The 23438-nt window shown below is 34.3% G+C and overlaps 1 protein-coding gene across 7 annotated transcripts in view; it reads right to left on the bottom strand.

The window, feature by feature from the left end:
• TENM3 (teneurin transmembrane protein 3) overlaps positions 1-23438 on the bottom strand; it is a 1343701-nt gene that overhangs the window by 1159998 nt on the left and 160265 nt on the right. For all 7 annotated transcript variants that reach the window (XM_032988404.2, XM_032988405.2, XM_032988406.2 and 4 more), the window contains exon 3: positions 17149-17201. The gene's annotated coding sequence lies outside the window, so the exon portion shown is untranslated. The remainder of the gene's footprint in view (positions 1-17148; positions 17202-23438) is intronic.

Here is a 23438-nt window from a genome sequence, read left to right as displayed (position 1 = left end):
TACAGCATTTTCTAAAGCCCGCAAAACATTCGTAGATAAATTAGTTGCTCATCAAACTGTGAGTATTTAAATATAAAGTGAAACTCACACATGCAGAATGCCCCATTGCTTTTACTTGCTTCAATATCCCATAATAATATCACATAATATCCCATAATGTTTATGACAGATCACAGAGATGTGAGACACTTCCTCAGCTATGGCATTAAACTCCTACAAAACAACTGCTGAAAGGCTGACAAGCCTGCAGATGCATTTAAATTTCAAAGTCACAAAGACTATGTCTCTCTCTTAGATATTTACTGTATTTTGCTGTTCCATATATAGAAGAGTGCAATATTAAATGAGCAGTTTGGCAGACTTACCTTCAGTTCATTTGGGTTTGGCTGAATCAGTATAGTAAGGGCATTCCATTAGGAAGACAGGCTGATAAAAGGTCTTGGCAATAGGTTGCTCTGTGTAACACATTGTGCATTTGTTGAACAATACTGCTTAAAAGATCAGCTTTCTCAGACTTGGCCATAAAATTCAATGTGTACTCCACTTTGTTCCCAGAAATGTTTCTTAGTTTCTGAGGATATGGCCACACAGAGAAGATTATGTTGGAAATACCTCTTTTGGTATTCTCTTCAGTTCGAATAAATTCCAATTTCTTTTGCTAACCTGCATTTTGCAGGAAGATATTCCTATAATAGACTTGGTTTTGGGTAGCTCTTGCAAAAATTGAAGAACCAAGCTCTGTTTTATGGAGCAAGGACAGAAGGGGAGTGATGGTTATTGGTCTCATGACCTCGATGATGAGGGAATAAAAATTGTGGTATGTACCTTTGAAGATATAAATTACATATTTCGGACACTGCACATTAGATGATTTTGAGTTACCTCTCTGACCTTTTTATTCTGATCATGTCCATGATGGTTTTATATCTGTAAATAGATCTGTAAAATAATCAGAACTCTTCTTGTGAATTAAATAAAGCCCGTATATTTTATGTCTAGATTGACATACAAATATGTATGTCACAGTAATAAGGTTTGAAGAATCTTGCTCTTTAAGAGTTGTTGTCCAAGTACTGGAGTTCAAAACAAAACTGAAACTAACCAGGCTACCAACAAAAATTTCTCAGGGCAACTGAAAATATTCCCAAATCCTACATATGAAGTTCTGAAATTACATACCGATGCAAACAATACTATTTCTATCTGTATTGCTTATTACTGTAAATAATAAATTCTGCATCAGAAATAGAGATCCATAACTTAACAGCATAAAATCAAAGAATAGACTATGAACTGTGGATTCAGAAACAGTGTGAATAAACTGGCTTTTTAGGTAATTTCAGAGTTTGCAATTTTTGCTTAGTGTTGTGGATTCCACTAATGAAAGAGACTTCTTGCAATAGCTGTTATGCTTCCCATCATAGTAAGTGCAAATATCAAAGTTAAACTGAGGGGTGACGCCCTCATGAACGTTATTTGTTGCTACTGTAAAAGATTATGGCAAAATTTCTAAAACCTCTAAATAAGCTTTTGCTTGAAGACATCACAATTCAAATATAAAGGAGAAACCCATTTCCTCAAAATGCTCCTGGTTTAGTTTACCTGGAATACCGGTCAAAAAGTTCTACCTTGAAAGCAGATACCATTTATGTACCAATCAACAATCTGACCATCTAATTCCTGAGGATTAGAGCATGATTAAATTGTCAATCTGGAAACAGAGGAAATATATGGATGTATTTTCCTTCCATTCCTAGCTAATATTCTCTCACAGCAGTGAATATTTAGGCTTCTGTTAGGGAAAGGGGGAGGAGTAGATCTAGTTTACTTAGTATAGCTGGAGTATGAAATAGCTTTACGATTTTTCCCAGTGAAATCCATACCAATTTGGAGCATTAGTGTATTTCGACACAGATGTCTCACTAGCTCTCTTGTTTATTTATTTTTAAACCTCCATTGATTGCAGTATCTAACTGAAAGCTTGAAAATAATTATTTTCCCAATACTCTGTCTTTTTCCACTTAGCAAATATTAGATTCTCCCCAACCCTTGTGTTTTGAGTAAGCTGACATTAGAATTGATGTTTTTGATTAAAAAAAAAAAATAAAGCTAGGTATAGCACCTATCTTGTCAAATATCTTAGCACACGGAGATCAAACATAGCAGACTAGCTATGGGAATAGCATTTGTTAATTAACTGCTGCTGCAAAGCCAACATGAGGAACGCCAAGCATTGTGTATTTTATTAGTGTCGGAAAAACTTATGGCTTTGTTTGTCAGTTATTTTGAAGAAAATTACTGGAGATGGAGTGACAGTTTGAAGAAATATATTTAGAATTTGGCAGACTTTCACCATAAAAAATAACAACTTTAATTTATAATATCATCCATCATTGTAAAACATGATACACTTGTAAGGCAGTGCAAAAAAGGGGTTTTGCTCACTCCAAAATCACCACATTTGGTTTTATCATTGAGTATGTGATTTTTTTTTTCAGATACATACCTACTTTAGAATTTGTAACAGTCACAACTACTTATATATGAATGTTATACACTCCAATCTCCTAGTCTTCCTAAATCCATGCTTTGGTCTCTCCTTTGGTTTTACAGATGTATGCTCAAAATGGATTTTTACCTCCATTAATATTTCCCAGGAAAGGCATGTACCTACATCCTGTCTAATCTGACTTTATATTCAATAGGATTTACCATAAATATCCAATAAAATTGTATTTCAAGAATCAAGAATGGAATCTGGAATTTTAGACCTCTACCACATGCAGAATTCTGTATTTCAGTGTGGATGCATATAACCCATATTGGAGGCACTCTGAAAGACCTCATACTTACAAACAAAGAAGAAGTGGTTAGGAATATGATTGTGAAGTGTAGCCTTGGCTGCAGTGACCATCAGGTGGTGGAGTTCAAGATCCTGAGAGAAGGGGACAAGGCAAAAAGTAGGATCAGAACCCATGACTCTACGTGACTTTGCCCTGTTCAGGGACCTGCTTGGAAGAATCTCATGAGATACAGTCCTGGAGAGCAGTCCAAGAGAGCTGGTTGATTTTCAAGTATCACCTTCTCCAGGCTCAATAATGGTTCATCCTGACGGGCAGGAAATCAAGTAATCGTGACAGGAGGCCTGCATGGATGAACAAGTAGCTCCTGAGCAAACTCAAACATGAAAAGAGCATACAGGAGGTGGAAGAAGGGACAGATGACCCAGGAGCAATGTAGAAACACTGTCCAAGCATACAGGGATAGGCTTAGGAAAGCCAAAACCCACCTGGAGTTTGAAATTGGTAAGGGACATGAAGTGTAACTATTTGGGCTTCTGCAGATATATCTATAATAAAAGAAAGACTAAGGAAAATGTAGACCTACTGTTGAATGGATCAGAATGCTGGCAAAGGATATGGAATAGGTCAAAGTGTTCTTTCTGAAATTTACTAGTGAGGACTCCCTTCAGAAATTCAGTCTCCCTGAGACCAGTGGGAAAGTGTGGAGTAATGAAAACTTGCTCCAAGTAGAGAAGTTAGGGAACACTTAGACTACTGGGCATACAAGTCCGTGGAACCTAATGTTATGCTCCTACCAGTGCTGAGAAAGCTCACTGATGTCACTACAAGTCCAATTTTTATTAACTTTGAAATGTTGTGGCAATTGGAGGATGTTCTCAAGGGCTGGGAGAAAGGAAATGTCACTCCTGTCTTTAGGAAGGACAAGAAGGAGGATCCAGGGAAGTATGGGCTAGTCATCCTCAACTCAATTCATGGGGTGGTGCTGGAACAAATAACGCTCAAAACCATATCCAAACACACTAAGGACAAGATAATAAATCCAAGATAGCATGGATTTAAGGAGAAATCATGTTTGACCAACATGATAGTGCTGTAATGACATTACTGGCTCAGTGGACGAGGGGAGAGCAGTGAATATCTTAACTTTAGCAAGGCTGTAGCAAGGCTTTCCAAGATAACATCTGTAACAAGAGACTGGTCAAAAACGGAAACACAGAAAATTCCATTTAAACATAAGAAAAATCTTTTTTACTGGAATGTTGATCAAACACTGGAACAGATTGTCAAGAGAGGTTGTGGAGTCTCCATCCTTGGGAAAATCTAAAACCTAACTGGCTCTGACCCTGAGCAACCCGTTGCAGCAGTTAATCCTGTTTTTAGGAGAGAGGTTGGAGTAGACAATCTCAAGAGCTCCCTTTTAATTTCAATTGTTCTTTGACTTTCCGGTTTTGCGAACTGGTAGAAAATCTGGACATGACACCATATGTGTCATTAAAAGTATGGTATATGTCATACCTTTATTGTGGTGGGCATGATGGGCTCCTACAACTACATGGGTTAAAATGGCACTGAGGAGAATGATACAAAAAGTTATGATATTTAAGAAGACATTTAGCTCTGTCAAAAAACAACCCACTTTGCATATACATAGAATGAAATTCTGAAACATTTCCAGGACAAAAAAATATTGCTTAAAATTGTAGATTCTACTTCTATTAGAAGTCTCATTAAAGACATTGAAAAATAAAACTTCAGACTTTACTTTTTAAACACGAAAGTAAGAAATTAATGAGAAAGTGAGAAAGTAAAGGAAATAAACAACAAAAAATCTGAGTGTGAGAAATAATTATTTCTTAAAAAGAGACATATAAAATGTACAAGTGTGTTAATCAACTTAGAAAGTTAGGAATATAGTTTCAAGTGGATGACATATTTCTCTTTAATATTAGACATTTGATCAAAAAAATAAAGTAAAAATTGTACAGCTCAAACACAAAAATAAATTAAGATGCCCTGAAAAATGAATATCCCAAAGTTACACTACTTCTCTTGGTATTTGTCTCCTTCTACTGAAATTCTGACTGAATTAAAAAAAAAATATAATAAAAGATTTTTTAAAATAAATATTTTACATAACATGAATCCATTTTAAATTTTGTTTTCATGTTGCCAGGAAAATTAAACATTGTTCACTTCTAGTGTGCCTGAAATAATTCCCCTAGATTTTTACTTCAGTCAGCAATAAAAAAAGTTACTCACTCCGATCTCACTAAAGCTTATACAGAATATTTGTGATCGTCAAGAGACCTGGAACCATATCACTTGCTGTCCTATGTTATAAGTTGTCACTGGGCATTAACAGGGTGAATCAGGTCACTAAGAATCTGTAATTGCATTTGCAAGTCCTGCAGGAAGTAGAGATTGTGAATATCAACCTCATGCCCCAAGCCGACAATGGAATAAGGAGCATTAGAGTAATGAGGTATAAATTCAGGTTTCCTTCCAGCAACTTCTGGTCTCTCTACTGTGGTAATTCAGCAAGTTTTTAAGTCCAATATTCTGGGCAAATTTCAGATCCTTTGCTTCTTGAAAGTATTAAATAAACCTCATAGCTTTAGATAACAAATTTCTATTCACTTTTTGTCTTCAGTCATTGAAAAATACTTTTGAGAAGCAGTTGGTGACAAAACCCATCGTATTTTATGGTGTAATGATGCTACATAACATAATATTATTTTAGATCTATGGAAAATAAATCTTTGCCATTCAGTATCAGGAAGGAAGTGATTTCAAATGTAGTTAACTATAATTTCTCATTATAATATAAAAGAGGCAGCATGAAGGAATTCACAGTCATTGTGAATATATTAGTGACTACTGAAAATTATAAATATGGAAGTTACATGGAGAGTTGTTGAATTTGTTACTGGCCGTGGCTGACATGCCTTCATGGATCTCCAGTATTTTCCAGTTCTTTTTCATACCCAACAGGAGACTACTGTAATATATTATATGGAATTAGAGTGTAATTATTACAATATTTATATAACATCTATTCAAAAAGTGGAGTTAAAATGTAGAATGTAGACATTTTAAACTTATACATTTTGCTTAGTTTTGTCAGTAAATCAAGTTCATTTGTCTACGTTGAAGTTGTCTATAACAACTTGAAAATATTAGACTGTTGAATAACTTTCATTTATTGTTCATGAAAATGTATAAGTTAAATTTCTGCTGGTTAAGTAGAACATTTCAACAGCCCACTATTACAAGCCTGAAACTAAATGTGAAAAAATACACTTTTTTTATCTTTTATTCTTTCTCTTGTTATTCCTATTGTTATAGTACAGGTATCTTAATCTTTTTAATCAATTATTTGAGAAAATTAAAATAAAAAGAAGCAAGGATAAAGTTCTCCAGCATCTTACAACAACATAGAAAGCACATTTATACCAGGTTTTCCATTCCCTCCCATTGTACTGGATAGATAAAATATTGATGCTCTTTTTCTCCCTACCTTTATCTTCAACTGCATTATATGAAATTTCCCGAACTGAAAAAAGTAGGTATCAGATGGGAGGAGTACATTCACATCGGAAGATAGTTTCCTTATAACCTATACAGTGATGTAATAACTTTTAAATATGATACCAACTCAGCATGATCTTGAAAGGGCAGGAAAAAAGTATGGCAGGTCAGGAATTTAAAAGCAAAAGCAGGACATTTCCTTCACGTATATACTCAAAGCTTTTATAAACCTGTGTCTGCAGAAAAAACAAAACTACTAGCAAATCAATGTTATGTCTTAGAATACCACTTTTTATTTTGATCAAATGCTTCCAATAAAATGAAGCAATCAGGATGAAGACTATGTAAAAAGAAGGAGGTAAAGGCCAAGACCAAACAAGAACTTTACAGAGCTTTAACAGTATTTGGTGGTAAGTGCGCCCTGAAAAATCACAATTCAGTTTTCAGTCACCCCCAAAGTACTCCTCTGTTTAATGTTAAGGTTCCTCAAACACATCATTCCACAACAATGCTGAATTTTCTAAGACACTGAGGAGGCTGGGTTTTAATACAATTAGATGTGTCATGAAAGTTCCGAAAACAACTATCTCTCCTGAATCAGTATAAAGGGAATTTTTAAGGTTTATCTCACATACCTGTACTTCTGAAGTTGTGTCGTTGCTGAACTTATGGTAGGCCAGAAAGAGAATACAAGAAAGGACATAATTCTTTAACCTGATCTTGACAGCACTCAACTAGCCAGAGCAAATTCTTGGCCCTTGTTCCATCTTCACGACTTTCAACATTTACTATAATGGATTCCAACTCCTATGGTAGAACTTAAAAAATGCTACACTTAAGAGTAGGTTATGAATCACTTTATATGATGCTTTATATTGAAAAATAAGTTACACCCTGAAATATTTTTTTAAAGGCTGTGTAGCAGGCAAGCTGTCGGAAAACTCTGGCAAAAGTAAGATAGTGGAGATACAGGGTTAAAAGTAAAATCTGTGCTGTAGATGATGGTGGTAAATGATGCTGATAAAGACCCACAAATTAGTCTTTTGATAAATGTCAGAGAATCAACATTTTACACTAAATTATAAGAGACAAGTTTACTTTTCTAAAATTCACACAAACCGAAGTGACTTTATCACCACCATTATAATGATGTACATATTAGACTTCTTTAAAAACACTTTATAAACAGCATTCAGCTGTAGATGTTCTTTTCTACAGTTAAACAGTCAAAGTGTTAAAAGTCCTGTAAGCAGAGTGCAAAGAAAAAAAAAAACTTCCCCTCATCATAATTAGCTGAACTTCTGGTGTAATTGAACTGTAGTCCATTAAAGGACATTATAGACTTGAGTGGAGGGGCGGAAGGAAGATAAAGGAAGGAATAAAATGAACCAAAACTCAACTAACCTGATCAGAAGTAAAATTTAATTAAAAACTGAGAAAAATAGAATTGATTCCTTATTGAGTTCTGAAACCAAAAATACAGTATATGTCCCTGTGTTAAAATGCAATTCTTTCTTTCAATTTTTTTTTTTTTTTTCTCCAGACTTTCTTGGTAAAGCTGTGTGCAATAAATACTGCTTCTATGTTAAAAATAGGATATAGTTAAAAAACAGTGATTTATTTAATGCTTATGAGTAACTGGTTGTCTGAACCACTATCCTATATTACTCTTCCATATCACAACAGTGTTGCTATTATTAGTAGAATACATTCAGCAATTTTCACTGATTTCAGCAGGAGATGCTAAGTGCTTAACACTTTTAAATTCAAGTGCAGTTATTCTGGCACACAAATATAAATGTAGGAATTTAGTTTTAAGCATTCATTTTCTTAAATGAATCCTGCATAATCCAAATCTCACTGTGCAATTACCACAGTGCAAAAAATAGCATATGTTCCCTTCCCAGCCGTGCTTGCATAATAAACTGCCATGTACTTTTAACTGGAAAGATTATCCCTTTGTTAATATGGAACTTAAATGCCTTGTGATGGCATGAATTTTCCAAACAAGCATGACCAGATTTTATTTAATTGCATTTCTCAGGGGCATGTTTCAAAGAAGTGATAATTCAGAAATGTGCAAAAATATGTCAGTGAAAGTTAAAATCACATAAATAAAAGGTCAGAGGAGATGCCAGTTTTATGAAGCAGTTTAGCCTATCAAGCTTAGCCACAGCAGAGCTGAATGATCTTGCAACACAGAAATTATATTATTATGCTTTGAATGCATTTTTAAACCCATAATGCAAAACCAGATTATAACACATAATAAAATCATGCACACACACACACACAAAAAGGTTATGGTCAATATATTGACCACAATACTCAGCAAATCAAAGCATGAAATAAGAAAGTGTAGTCCCATTAATACAGTGGCCTGACAACAGGCTGAAGGCTTTGCAGTACGCTGACCACATAGACCTCTGTCAGGCTTTGCCTGGACTTGTCCCAGCTTATTTTTGTTTTTACCCTTGTTTTAGCTTGTTTAGCAGCAACCAAAATTATCAGTGACTAAGTTGCTGTTGCCTACTGTGATTTAGCTTTTGGTTCGATTTGCACAATTGTGATGTGTGATGCCTAGCATTATAAATATTTTGTAACTAACAGACAGTAATATCAAGTACCTGTTCTGTGTAGAGATGTCTGTGTCCCTTCATTAAAGTGCTAGCTTGGGAAGTGTAGAAACAGAATGATAGAATAAGACTTGAAGCAGAGGCACAGATTGATACCAGAGGGTTACAGACAACTCATCCACAGTCAAATACTGGTTATTAAAGAAATAAAACCTTGAGAGAGAGGAAAAACAGTTTCAAGGGTAACAAGGAGAACAAAGAGCAAGAACCCCGGTACGTAAAACACACCACACACATACAGTGAATATTGCAAAGTAATGCCAAAAAAACAAGACGCAGAGCACGCTAACAAAAACATAATGCCCTCAAGATGTCTCTGAAAAGAAGAAGGAACCATAATCATAAACATTATAACTCCCTGAGGGAAGAAACCTCCCCACCACAAACATCAGCCTTCTCCTGCTGGAGGACTCGGGATGGTGACAGCTCATCCATAACCCCTTCCTCTTAGACTGAAGCTGCTGGCCTCAGGAGCCAGGGTGGCTCTGGAAGGTGAACATAGTACCAGAGAAAGGTAGACAGCACAAAGGGTTTCTTTATTAATCTTAATCAAATCTAATTCAACTTAAAAGAATTATTAGCATTATAAATGGACTGATAATAAGTCTTTGAACAGATTTTTGACTTGAACAGATAATAAATTCATTGCTTTGCATAGAGGGTGTGGTCTTTGGACTCAGACAAACTGCAGCAGGTTTAGTTGCAGGAGTCTGATGGAGAACTCACAACCTAGTCTTGGGAGACAACCAAGATGTTGTCACAGAAAAATTCTATAAGAAATATCAGCTTGTGGACAAAGCCTGGGCACAGAAGTGAGGGAACAACTGTCCACCCAACTGTGAAGATATGTCAGCTGCGAGAGGCTCATGCTTTTAATGCTAAAAAGGAAAATCATAATAGGAACACGAATGGTGCAGAATCCGAAGGAAACCAATCACAAAGAAAAGGGTGAGCTATGCCTTTACTATTTACAGACTGCTCAAAGGAAGTGATCTTTAGGCTAGGCACGTAACACATATGATATGATTAGACTGTATCAATGAAAACAGAATTTTATAAAAACTAATAGAAAGCTAGCAGAGCCTGAAGATTATTAGATGAAAATATGCTCATTAAAACACCAAGACTGCAAAAATTGTGATGTTATGTACAACATTTTCCATTAGTTACTAGAAGGAAACACTGTGCAATGAATCAACAGAAAGCAGTTCTTGGCAGAAGTAAATTATAATGAAATTAACATTTTATAGACACTTTGATGACTAAATCTCAAACCCCAATATTGATTCAAAGCAATATGTCTGGGATACCAGGAGGTATGAAAGACTACTTCAGAAGCTAGAATGATTGATATTACCATTTTGTGTGTGTGGGTTACAGAATTAGAACCATAGGGTGGAGGGGTGATGGGGGGAAACAACAGGAAAATGCTAGACTAAGCCTCATATTTAGGCAATATGTTGAGGACTTTCACCCCACCCTATGTATGGAATAAGCAAGTCCCTTCAGCGGGGAAGACTTAAGCTTTGTTTTGCTTGCTTTTCTTTTTATTTCCTGTTTAGATATGCACTATGGCACCATTTCTTCCTGACAGACACTCCTGACGGCTTACATAGCGTGTATGCAAAACCTCAAGTTGTTCTTACTACAGTCAGTGAACTAGAGCTGCACAATTTCTGAAACTGATGTACAACTCTGAAAAGAGGACCTCCAGGTACTAACAACAAGAGAGAGAAAAGCAAACCTGTTTTCAGCTTTAATTTGTTTTGCTCAATTGAAATACATGATAGAATGAATAAGGAAAGATGGCATAATAATGAAATGTCAAAAACCTTTAACAAAAAAGCTCAGGCATGCCTATTAACCTTCCTTTGGCTGGTTTACAAATTTAAAACTGAGGCTGCAGGGAAAAATTCACATCTGGAAAAAGAAGTTGAATAAATAAACTGGAAAATTTTGAGGTTATGAAATGCAGCTAAGTTTCAGATGCTTCATTATCTGTGTTATTAAGCAGTATCTAGTTACATATAGTGCTGCTTTGGCAATAACAATTCTGATCTCCACTTTTGAGAGTGCCAGAAGTAAACAATGTCAGCTGGGTATATTATTCTATCTCCTTAAATCACTTTGACTGGATCACAGCATTTGGAAATAATAATATAAATACTTTTCTTTTTTTCCAGGTAGAATAATGCAATACCTTTAAATGAGTCCACAGTTAAACTGTTAAATTATGTGCCATAAAGTAAGCATAGCTTGTCATTTATTCCTGATATATTGTTGAGTGAGTTCTTAGGTTACTGACAGCTACAGTCCACAAATCGTGTAACAATTTGAAACATATGACAGTCATTTTCTCAAGCCTTTTGTGCTAGCAATTATTATATGGCATCTTGTGCACCAGAAGGATGAACTGTGAAATAATAGAAAGCTCCAAGACACACCAGAAACTGAGGATAGCAGAGCATTTCAGAGAGGAACCCTCAATATACAAGATAAAGAACAGCTAATGGGGGAATTCTGTACTGAAAAATAAATTTGGAATCTTGTACCCTCAGCTGAAGAGGAAAGAAGAGGTGGGAAGGGAGCAGAAAGGAGAGTGGTTAAGGTACAGTTCCTCTGGGAGAGGCCAGAGATTTCAGTCTCCCTCTGAGTTTCCTGTTTCAGTGGGACTCGATAGGAGTCATAGTACCATTTAGGCTGGAAAAGACCCTTAAGATCATCAAGTCCAACCACAAACCTAACACTGTCAAGTCCACCACTACATGATGTCCACAAGTGCTACATCTACATGTCTTTTAAATACCTCCAGGGATGGTCACTCAACCACTCCCTTGTGCAGCCTGTTCCAGAGCTTGACAATCCTTTTTGGTGAAGAAAGGACTGAAGGGACAGGAGATTTATGGACTTTTTTCCTGGTATATGCAGCCGCTCCCAAATCAGTCTGCTTCATAATGCTTGCTGGAACTCAGCTGCATATCAGGATTCAGACAAGACTACGTGAAAAGGCATACATCCTGAATCCCAAAGGTAGGAGGGACAGTGGAGATAAATATACAGAGAGATATGAAATAAGCAAAACCCCAAGAAGAGAAGACCATTAATGTACTGTTGCGTACTGACAGGGACTGCTACCTGTTTTCTCCCAATGCACTGTAGAAATTTAAATTTTAATCTCTCAACTGGCATGCCAAATGCCAACATGAAAAGGCAGAATAGATTCCTGTCTTTTCTTGCTGTTGGGCAAATGAGGTCAGCAGGAGAATTTCTATAGTCAGGCCCTGTTTCTTGTTAGAGGATTTATGTAAATCCAGCTGATGAGACTAACTTGCCAGAAGCAGCTGTTTATATTTTTAAAAAAGTCCAAAGTCCCTCAAAAAGACAAAGCAACAGAAGATTTGGGATTTATTCCTGTTTTATAAAATTTCAAAAGAAGTAATTTTCATACTAAGAAGCCTTATTTCATAGATAAGGAATAAAACAACATTTACAAATTTTTATACAGTTCTCAGTGTTAGCATGATACTAGACTGTGTGAAGTTTGGAAATCAAAATCAAAAAAGCTTTGAATATTTCGTCTCTCTGCATGAGTCAAGATAAAACAATTTATCTGTAAGTATTTAAGGACTGATCATACTGAATTAAGTCGTGTCTGCATGTAAGGACACCACACGTAGAAAGTAATTGATTTTTTGTAAATCTGGATTTTTTAAATAGATTGAGTGTCCAAAGACAGGTCAAGGGAAATCCCGTATCACTCTTCTAACCAGTAAATATTTATGTAATTAGTGTATATTTCATGTAAACTACACATTGAATCAAGTAGACCTGAACTCTATTCTCCAGATTTAACCACTGAATCCAAACCAATTATTTCCCCTTTTTTTAATGAGTCTGAAATTGTGATTCAACAAGGCAGGAAGAAATTACTGTTGGCCAGTGTATCTCACTACTAATGATTATGGCCCTCGCTTGGTGAAGGCAAGAATTTACATTTTCTTGGGCACAGTAAAGGAATTAAACTTGAGTCCTTCAACATTCTTGGTTATATATCATATTCTGGTCATGACGGAATATATAAAAGGGGATCTTGTAATATTTTTAAAAACACATGAAAGTTACTAATACAACTTGAAAGGGTCCTAATACAGTCAGTTATAGGATTCTGGAGTAAAATAAGTAGAATGCATATTAATTGTGACCTTCAGGGCAAAATCACCTATTACATTTTAAAAAAGGCTTTTTAAAAAATCACCTATTACATTTTAAAAAAGTTCTATTTCCTAAAGAAAGAAACAAGAACAAGGTTTATTCACCTGAATCACTTATTATCATTAAGCCTAAACCCTGAGAGGATTAGAAATCCTGTCACTTCACTGTCATTTTCACCATACCCTAGGATTTCCTAATGACTAACTATAGGTAAACCTCTGCTCCATACATTCTTGACTGTGGATCTCATTCTCAGGTGCTTAACTCTTTTTGTGCACTATACAAAGAATGTAGGTGTCTACAGCTGGTTTTGAATATTAGGTATTGCAATGCCTAAATGTGTTTATGGATCTTGCCCAATGTAATTTTGTCTCCTAAATGACATCATCTACTAAGTCACATTGATTTTTCTTGAAACTAGGCTCCCAAGTCACTTCAGTCCTTTGAAAACCACTACATAAGTCTGTCAAGAGATTCTTATTTGCTAAACCACAGACCCTTTATTTCTTTTCCATCACAACAGATATTTTTGTCTTAAAGAAAGAGAATTAGTCACAACTGAAAATGGCAGTGGTGGGAACTGTATTTTCTTCCTATTACAAACATACCTGCTTGGCAAATGAGGTTTTAAATAAAATGGATGGTACATGCTTGAATTCATAATTCTTCCTAATGCATAGGCAGTAAATAACAAGTAACTGAAATGCTCTAGTACTTAATATATGTGCCTTTAGGCAGAAAAAACTTAGGCAATAAGCCATGTCATAAATAAATACTTAACATATTTGCCCTCAAGGCACTTCCATCACCTTTTACCAGGAAGAGCAATATTTCAGTGTTCAGTATAGAGAAGTTTGGCCCAAAACAAAACACCCTTGATTGCTCAGTTGTGTTACAGACAGAAGGATTAAAATTGGTACTTATTTTTTTCAATGTTTTACTGAAATTCAGAAAAAATCTTCATCAGTATTTTCTTTGAGAGGTAAAAAAAAAACTTTTCCAAACTGTTTTTTATATTGAAAAGGCTACAAACTGCCTCACTATGTTAATGGAATTCAGAAGGATCCAGAGCTATCTTCTTTGGAATAATTGCTCTCAGGATTAAAATAACATCACTGAAATAATTCACTGCATCGAACCTTATTCATTTTGCTTTAAAATTTCTGTAAAACTTTGCATGCCCCAGAATTACAGAAGAGGAAAAAAACAGGTTGTTGAACCACCTTTACAATTTTTACTGTGCCCATCCTTGCATTCCATGCACTCATGAGATATTAAGAAAGATCGAATAAAGTGATACTTGCCCTTTCCTGTCCCTGTCTTTGCTTTATAGCAATAGTGTCAATCCTTGTCTTGCTCAAGGAAGAGTGCACCATTGTGTTTAACACTCTTTTAAGCATCTCATATCAGGCTTGAAAGGCTCCATTCCTTTCACCTCTTCCCCTCGTTTCCTATCGCATACATGTTGTATACATGTGTTCATGGTATTTGTGTGAGGAAATACTTCCATTGGTGTCAAAACTTAACAGGATGGAATAAAATTACTTTTCTTCTGAGGACTTCATAGAAACAGTATTAATGTAAAGTATTCCCTAAAATAAACCTGATACTTGGAAAATAATATGTATAAATTACAGTCATGCCTTAGATATACAGGGTAGCAAGATTTGATGGCAATTTTTCTATCCCAATTAGAATAATTTATAATAAACAATACATCCTGTCAGGTACAATGTGCTGACATCTTTACATGAAAGGACAAAAAGAGTAATACATAATAATAAAGTCCCAGGACAGCATCAATTAACACTGCCAGACTAAGCAGTTCTTCTTACTTATCTTACTAGAGTGGCTTATTTAATAAACAAAACAAGACTTCTCAAGAGGATTGTAATGTCATTAGTTTTATTCTTCCCTTCACCTCCTATGCTGAATAGGGCTTTTTTTTTTCATAGTTAGCTGTACCTGTCAGAAATGTGGCATGTATTTTCTCATCCTGATACTTTATGTCCTTTAGCGATATTTCTCCTGGTCATCCTCCGTGGCATTCAAATAGGACCTTGGAGTATGGCACCCTCTCTTCTCCCTCCTCCTCTCTTCTCTAACTTCTCTCACTTTTTTTTTTTTCTTTTTTTCTTTTTTTACTATGTTTTTTTGCAACTGTCCCATATTTTTCACTTCTAAGGTTCTTTTTTTCTACTTTCACTGAAATATTTTCACTTGGACAACACTATTGAAATATTGGCATGTTCAAAGTCTATCTGAGGTACTTGGGAAAGTAACAAATTACCTCATCAATTATATTTCTGTATAAAGACAAGACCTGAAAAGAAAAATCAAAAAATGGAATGAACTTGGCAACACATCTGCACACATGAAAAAAGTCAGCCTTTTTGTAATATTATGATTTCCTTCATAATTTCCAAAGTATAACAGGCTACTGAAAATTTGGAATTTTCTGATTAATCTAATCATTGCAGGTGTATTGGAAGAATACAAAGAGAGGGTTAGCTAGCACACTGAGGTATAATGAGAAAGGCTTCTCACAAGACTCTGGAATTTCAATCACGAACTAAAAATGGATTTTTAAAAGATTTTTAAAGAAAGTATAAAAAGCCATAAAATGTTAATAGGAGTACCAGAGACAGAATAGCAAAAAGCTGAATGTTTCAGACATTCTTCTGGGATGTAAGACCAGGCTGAAGTCCTTGGTCTATCCAGGCCCCTCTCTGGAAATACAGCATGTTCTGAGATGAGCCTCTGACTTACTTTTCCACTCAGAATAGATAGTCCACACTGATCACTAGGATTTTCTCTTGAGAAAAGCTCCACCTACATGTTTTTATTACATAAAAAGTCCAGTACTCAGATCACATCTGGCACAATCTCCAGAAGCCTATGGAACTTTTTCAGAATTTCTCCCTCTCCTCCATGAACACACAGGAAAAAAACAACACCCAATAATGACTGCAATTCAGAAGTTATGTTTTGGGAGGCTGAGGTAATTATGGATTATTCTTTTTTTTTAAAGAATGTTGTAAGGTATGGCTAAATATTAATTAATACAATATCTCCTATTCCTGTCACTGTATGCATTAAATCATACAAAGAAATGACATGTGGTAAGCTTGTAAAGTCCGCAGTGTTTTAAAATAAAGTAGGCACATACATGATGACTAGAACAGTATATTGCTCTTGCAGTATTCTCTCTGGTTACCAAATCCAAGTCTAGGGCAGCTCCCAATGTCCAGATTATCCCCTCTAACTTGATGACTTACAAATAACAATTTCAGTGAAATCTTCTATCCTACTACCTGCGTCCTTGAGAGACAATATTCTCTGTAAGGGTGGAAAGTTAATCAATTATTGCTACAGAAGAGGTAGCTAAAGAACAGTGAATTATCACAAAGACCAGTCTGGGCATGATTACACTGAGTTATTCCCCCTAAATCAAAGTGAAAAAAAAAAAATAGTCTACAACTAAAGTGGTCTCAAAGCTAATTAAATGTTTGGAACTAAAGTAAAACTTATATTTCTTAGAAGAATTAAAGTTATATTAGTAAAAAATAAAGTTGAGTTAGCAAGCTGTCATATTGAAAAAAAAAGAATCTTAACGATGTTAAATTTTCTAGTAGTTTAACACTATTCTTTCAATCTTGCACAAAGAAAAATATGATAAAAATGTAACAAGCTTTTAATATTCTATTTCCACACAAGAAGCCTTTTTTTCTGTAGTTACCAAATTAATTGCATTTACCATTTCTAAGATGAGAAAAGTCAAAATTTGTCTTTTATATGTAAACACAGCCTCACAAACAGGAAGTCAAAGTCTATGTCAATTAACACCACCTGTAATTCTCTGCTATCAGCGAGAAAATCAGAAAGAATTTACATTCTCCATTTTCTTTTCTAACTGATAAGCTAGAAGGAAGGATCATTTGAAGTATTATTTTTAAGGTGGTCCTTACCTTTGAAGTATTTTGCAGCTCCTTTTGGCAATCTATTGAAATGGAATATTTACCTGTTATAAAGAAGATTAAGTATTATTAGTGATATCTCAGAATGAACAACTAAAGTAAATCACCTTCATTAGTTAGTTAAATATATATAGATAAATGTTGTGTTCCCCTCTGTATTTCTATGATTCTCATTAAGGAAACTGCAGGGTTTGGGAACTGTTATATACTCTCAGAATTAAAAAAAAAAAAAAAAAATTCTGCTCAATGTGATTCAGGTAGCACCTAAGTGTTGACTTCCCACTTATTTTTGCATTTACCGGCAAAACTTCTTTACTAGTCTAAGCACATTTCAGCACTTGTTTTATGTGGTACCTACAGAATTTTCTACAATGTCTGGAATCCAAGTGACTGTCCCTACAAATAATTTTGTTGCCAGAATTTTTCTGTATCTCAATACCTTTTCTACTCATCTGCTGTGTCTTGTATAGCACTTATGTTTTAAGTTCCCATGGGTAAGGGCCACTTTTTATTTCTCCAATAGAACAATGTCTTTCACAACAGAATTTTCTGACTTGGAGGTGTTATGACAATAAATGCATAAAAATAAATACTGTATACAATTTAGCATATAGTAGTATGGTATGGTGCATACAAAGAAAGACTTAAGACAAACATTTAGTAGTAATTCATATTTGCTATTTAGTGTTCTAATTTTTAAAGTTCATTAGATTTTCTGCATCAAATAAGATTAAATTACGAACAAAAAAAACCCTAAAAAACTATTTCCAGAGCTCTAGGAGTAAAATCAGCTTACTTCTAATTGTTTTCATAACTCCAATAATCAAAAAATAGGAATTTCTTAGAAATCTTGCCTTATTTCCTGTTAGGTTTTGAGAGGTATATCCCAACAGGCTGGAAGTATCATAAATTCATCTTTTTGATAAAAGTACATCAAATTTACTGTCTCACTTCAGTGCTTCTACTGTTTTTCATTTATTTTAATCACTGTAAAACTACAGGAATGATAGCTGAAACTTTCCTTTTCTCTTTGATGGGAAAACATGAAATAATGCCCCCCAGATTGCATATGCATACGATAGCAATGTTTCACTCTGTCCTGAAACCATAATTTTTCAGGAGGAGTCTGTTAGTAAAAAGTGTGCTGGTTTCATTGAAGCCACTAATAAAGGTTTTACTGACAGTGCTCCCAGGGTTTCATTGTAGAAAAATCCTAAGTACTTGAGAGGGAAAGTACAAGAAGGGGTTAGGAAAAAAAAAAAATCTTACTTGTAAAGATAAGGGAAAGGCAAAGTTTTAAATTCTTTTGTATACTATTTAAAACTACTTGTAAAAGCCATGATGCCTTCAGAAATGCGCTACAGAACAAATGAAATTGCAGCTAAATATATTTTATGTGTAAAACTTCTTTTAAAAAATAATTTAATAACCTTTCAACAAAGGAATTATGCTGTAGTAAAAATGGGGTAGATTTGCAAACTACTCTGTGTTAGTATGTCAGCCTTGATAACGTGAAATACTAAGAAATATAGGAAAAATATTTTAAAACCCCCCCTGTTTTGTTGCACATAAAATACCGTATTACTAATTGGAATGTCATGAAAATATATGTTTTAAATTTACACCTCTCTTCAGAAAGTTCAAGAACCATATTTTGTCAGAAGTACATTCAGCATTACAACTTGCTCATTACTGAGAATAGCTTTTGTTCCTTATCTTTGGAGTATTCATTATTTACGGAATTTCTACCATTTTTTACTGTAATAACGTATTTACCTGCTATTGAATACTCTAAAATAACGAGAAAATATTGAGCTGAATCTTCAAATATGCACAAACAATGAAGCTGAGCATTAGAATTTTAGCATCATTTTGAAGGAGGCTTCCATAGTTATTCCAAGCCAATTAAATAACAAATAGCCAACCATACTTCTAAATCAACAACTATTTTGTTGCTTGCAAACATTTTAAAAAAAATGTTTATAGAAACACAAATGTGGAAATTTACAGATCATGAATATTTCATGAAGTTTAAAACTTTACTACTAAAAATACCATGCAAACTTTACTACTAAAAATACCATGCACTTGTTTATTGATTGAAATCACTCAGCCTTTAGCCATATTAATTGTTCTCGTGTAAGCAATGATCATCTGAAATGGCTTCTAAGTAGATAATTGTTTATTTATGGGATTGTAGAAGAGATAGCTACATATATTCTCAGTTAGAAACAAAGACATTCTGTACAAAGAATGAGTGCTAAAATAATCCACTGTAATCCAAAGCATAACAAACAGAAAAACAAGTAAGCATATGTTGAAAAACAGACAGCCTGAGAAATTCATACGTTCTTGGACCATTTTCTTCTTAAAAAGGAAGAAAGCATTTTTAGTAATAGCTACCTTCTCTTTTTGCTCAGTAGTATTCTGAAAGCACTATAAATTCCTTTTTTTTTTTTTTAACTTTTTGCCTGTTGTGTCTTTTACTGTTTGGTACTGCCACTGATGTTCTTCCATTCTGAAGTATTTGGGCTTATTTTATAGCAAACAGAAAGGATATTTTTATTGTAAGTATTGACTAAGCTTTTGTCATTCTCACTGTAAGGAAGTATGATTGTTCCAAACTTGAGCACACGTATTATACAAGAGTTTGCCACTAAGTAAATAGAGAGTATCAACTTGACACATCCTTCTATTGTCTAAAGTGATTAATAGGTATAATTATGGACAGCAAACATCCTATTCTAACATCGCTCTATTGAAAAATATGGTTGTAGAATTGAGGGCCAGTGTAGATCTGAAGATTGATAAATTAAATATGTTACCATGGTAACTGCTCGCTGTAAAATGTACCAGAGCAGAGTGGACAAAAAGACATTTCCGAAACATTATTGAGTTCTTCAGTCTTTGGGCACTTTGATGATATTTTGAAGTATTATTTCAGAATCTGTTAACCTATATTACTCTTCTCAAATGCATTCATTTTACATACTGTGAAACGCAAAGTCTACTAGTGTATTTTAGAATGCAGATTGTCTATCACACCTTACTAGACATCCAAGGACTCAGGCATCTCTACAGGTGAAAGATAATCTGTTTTGTTTAACAGCAGTTTTTGAAGTACAGCTCCATTAAGTATGTAGTTTGGTGGAGTTTCTTTAATTGTTAAGACTTCGGAGTGCATCACAGGGTCTGTCTGGGTAGGTGACTGTGCGACAGTAGAATCTGAATGCTGGCAGTGTCCTTAATTCAACATATATTTGATTTTATGGGCCTTTTCATTGTATATACCACAATTCTAATAGTTTCTCAGTGATTCCTAGAGCTTGGATGAACTTGTATTCATTTTATTGCATTTTAAATTTTCATTAACTTTGAATTTATCAGAATAAATTAAGCGAGTGGCACCATATCCTGACTTCCACACCTATCCTGAATCCCTAACACTTATCTATTCTTCCATTTAGTTTTACTTGTAATCAAAATAATCAAAATAAGAAAAACAGAACCATTATCTTCAGTTTTATCCTTAGCTTCTCAAAGAAACCTTTATCATTTTGATCAATGCTAATCCTAGTTCTTTTATACTTATGGTGAGATTAAGTAGGCAAATCTATCTAAGTGACTCAGTCAGGACTAATCAGACTCGACCTGTTTCAGTAGCTACCAAGAGAAGGATCCTTTTGTGACAGATGAGACACTAACCACTAGACTGAAAAGTCTGAATATATATTTAATATTAGCTCTTATTTTAAGTTTTTCTCCATTTTTGCATAAGAATTCTGATTTTTCTGTCTTAAATTTTCTGAGTTATAAATGAAAAATGGATGCATTCTGTAAGATATCATTCTGAACATGATATATCTAGAATATGTTTTGGAAATTAAAAACGTAATGAATAGTGGTAGGTTATATTATCATATTAATATCTTCAGGCAACAGTTTTAGGCTCAGCAGAAGATCACTCATATTCAAAGTTCAGTAAGGTATTGACTTTTTCATCTAAAGGAAAAAAACCCAAAATCGAACATCTGGAATGACATTATTATCTCTCTAAAATGAAGAGTGTCAAATAGATACAACAGTAATTGCTAAAAGAATTCTACAATAATTAAATAATACTTGTAAATATAAGTAATATCTCTAAATATTATCTTCACAAGGAGACAAATAGAATGCATATGTCTCAATCAGGAGGAAAGAAGAGGAATCTACTTGGTTATTCTCCAGAACTATTTCCCACCAGTAGATCCTGTTGTTCTGCTCTTACACAGTCTTACTCAAGCAACCAGTCTACCCAAAATATTATTTCTATTCTTGGGCTACCTCAGTTTCTACAGACAACTTATTTCTTTTAAACCTGACTTTTTAATTACAAAACAAAACAAAACAAAACAAAACAAAACAAAACAAAACAAAACAAAACAAAACAAAACAAAACAAAACACATTTCCTAAAATGCAGTGAGCAGAGGAGAAAGGCTGTGCAGTCTTTTTCTTTAACTTTCCAAATAATCAGGATCAAAGGCACAATACTCCCTTGCAATCCTCAATAGTTCTACAGTACTTTGCTTTGTATATACTGAAACTGCAAAGGAATTGCTACTCATCGCTTTCCCTGCCCCATTACAGCCAATATATATGTGTGAGTGTACACACACAGTGACACATTGTGGCATAGAAAGGAAACAAGCAGAAAGAACTGACCTTAAAAATTCATAGTTTACACAATAGCATATAACACATTTAAACATTATGAGCATTAAATAATTGTCAGTTATTTAAAACAAATAGTTTACCATCATAAAACATTTAAAGAAATTAACATCTTGACAACCAGCTATTTTTTATTTTTGAGAAGATTAGAAAGAAAATTGATAATAACAGTACAAGCACCATAATTTGGATTTACATAAAGTCTTTGATAATGTCTCAAATGATAGTCTTCATTTTAAACTGAAAGCAGGAAAGATTCAGGTTAAACATGGGAACAGATAAAGAACTGATTAAAGTAAAGTGATTAGAAAGCAAAGTGTTGAAAAGGGTCATGGGGGAGTCAGTTTTCAGATCTTTATTGCTTCTAATCTACATAAATTACCAAGACAGAGAAACTAGCTGTAGAATTGCCAAATGCACTGATGACTTACAACTGAAATGAAGTAGTAAGTTGAAAGCAAAAGAATTAAATGATAATTCCCCTTGGAAAATGGTTTACATGTTAAATGGCAAACAAAACTTAAGAATGATAAATATAACTTATAAAGCATTCCCTGGTTTTCCTCACAAAAGTACAAGAAGCCTACTTGTAAATTCTATCATACAAACTTCAGGGAACCTTTCTGAACCTGCCTAGATTATTGAAAAACTATGAGAATGGGAAGCAATTTCTGCATATTGCAGCTCTAGAGTAGAAAATAAAAATAGTTAGGAGTTCAGAAAAAAACCTTAGGATCATAGCATTTGTGGTTGCTTCAATATTGTACAATAGCTAATATTCAATCCCTTTCTACTGGAAGTCTCAAAACAGAGAAAACACAGAAAAGCCACCCTCCCTTACACTAACACTACCAAAAGATTAACAGTAGACCGAAAAGATTTCCACTTAAGTTGTTCTTGCCACTTTCCTCATCTCCTAATATTTAATCTGAAATAAAGCTTAAAATCATTTAGCTCCAACGAAAATAAGGAAAAATAAAACATTACCCAAGGCAATGAAAATGAATGTTTCTGGATACTATGTTGGGTTTTTTTGTGTTTGGTGGGGTTTTGTTTTTGTTTGTTTGGTTGTTTTTTTTTTGTTGTTTTGTTTTGTTTTGTTTTGCTTTTAATTTGCAAACAGTAAAATAGTACATAAATACTGAGGACAGCAGAACATCTATATATATGTTACTGATTGCATAAATATTATAACCCAGTGATAAATATTATAACCTAGTCAAAATGCATGGAAAACTTAAGGTAAGAAGTTAGAAAATACACATTAGAGGTGAGGAATAGTAAAAGAGAGCTATCTACATAGGAAAGCAGGTATGATGCTGCACACCATCACTGTAATTTGACCCAGAAATAGTCTTATAATTATGCTATTTGTATCCTTCTGAAGCCTTTGAAATTGTCATTCATGATAGAAGTATAAAACAATGAAGGAAATTTTAGTTTAGAAATCTAAATATACAAGTGACAACATTATTTTTTTTTCTGTAACTGATATTCTAGCCTCGGTTCAATATCATACCTTGCCTCTGTCCATGTCTCCCTCTAAAAGTCGTATTATTTGATCTT

The sequence above is a fragment of the Tyto alba genome, unplaced genomic scaffold (assembly GCF_018691265.1).
Source record: "Tyto alba isolate M040663 unplaced genomic scaffold, T.alba_DEE_v4.0 Super-Scaffold_6, whole genome shotgun sequence".
Taxonomy (NCBI): domain Eukaryota; kingdom Metazoa; phylum Chordata; class Aves; order Strigiformes; family Tytonidae; genus Tyto; species Tyto alba.
The sequence above is the reverse complement of the archived record's forward strand: the minus strand, read 5'-3'. Positions and strand labels throughout refer to the sequence as shown.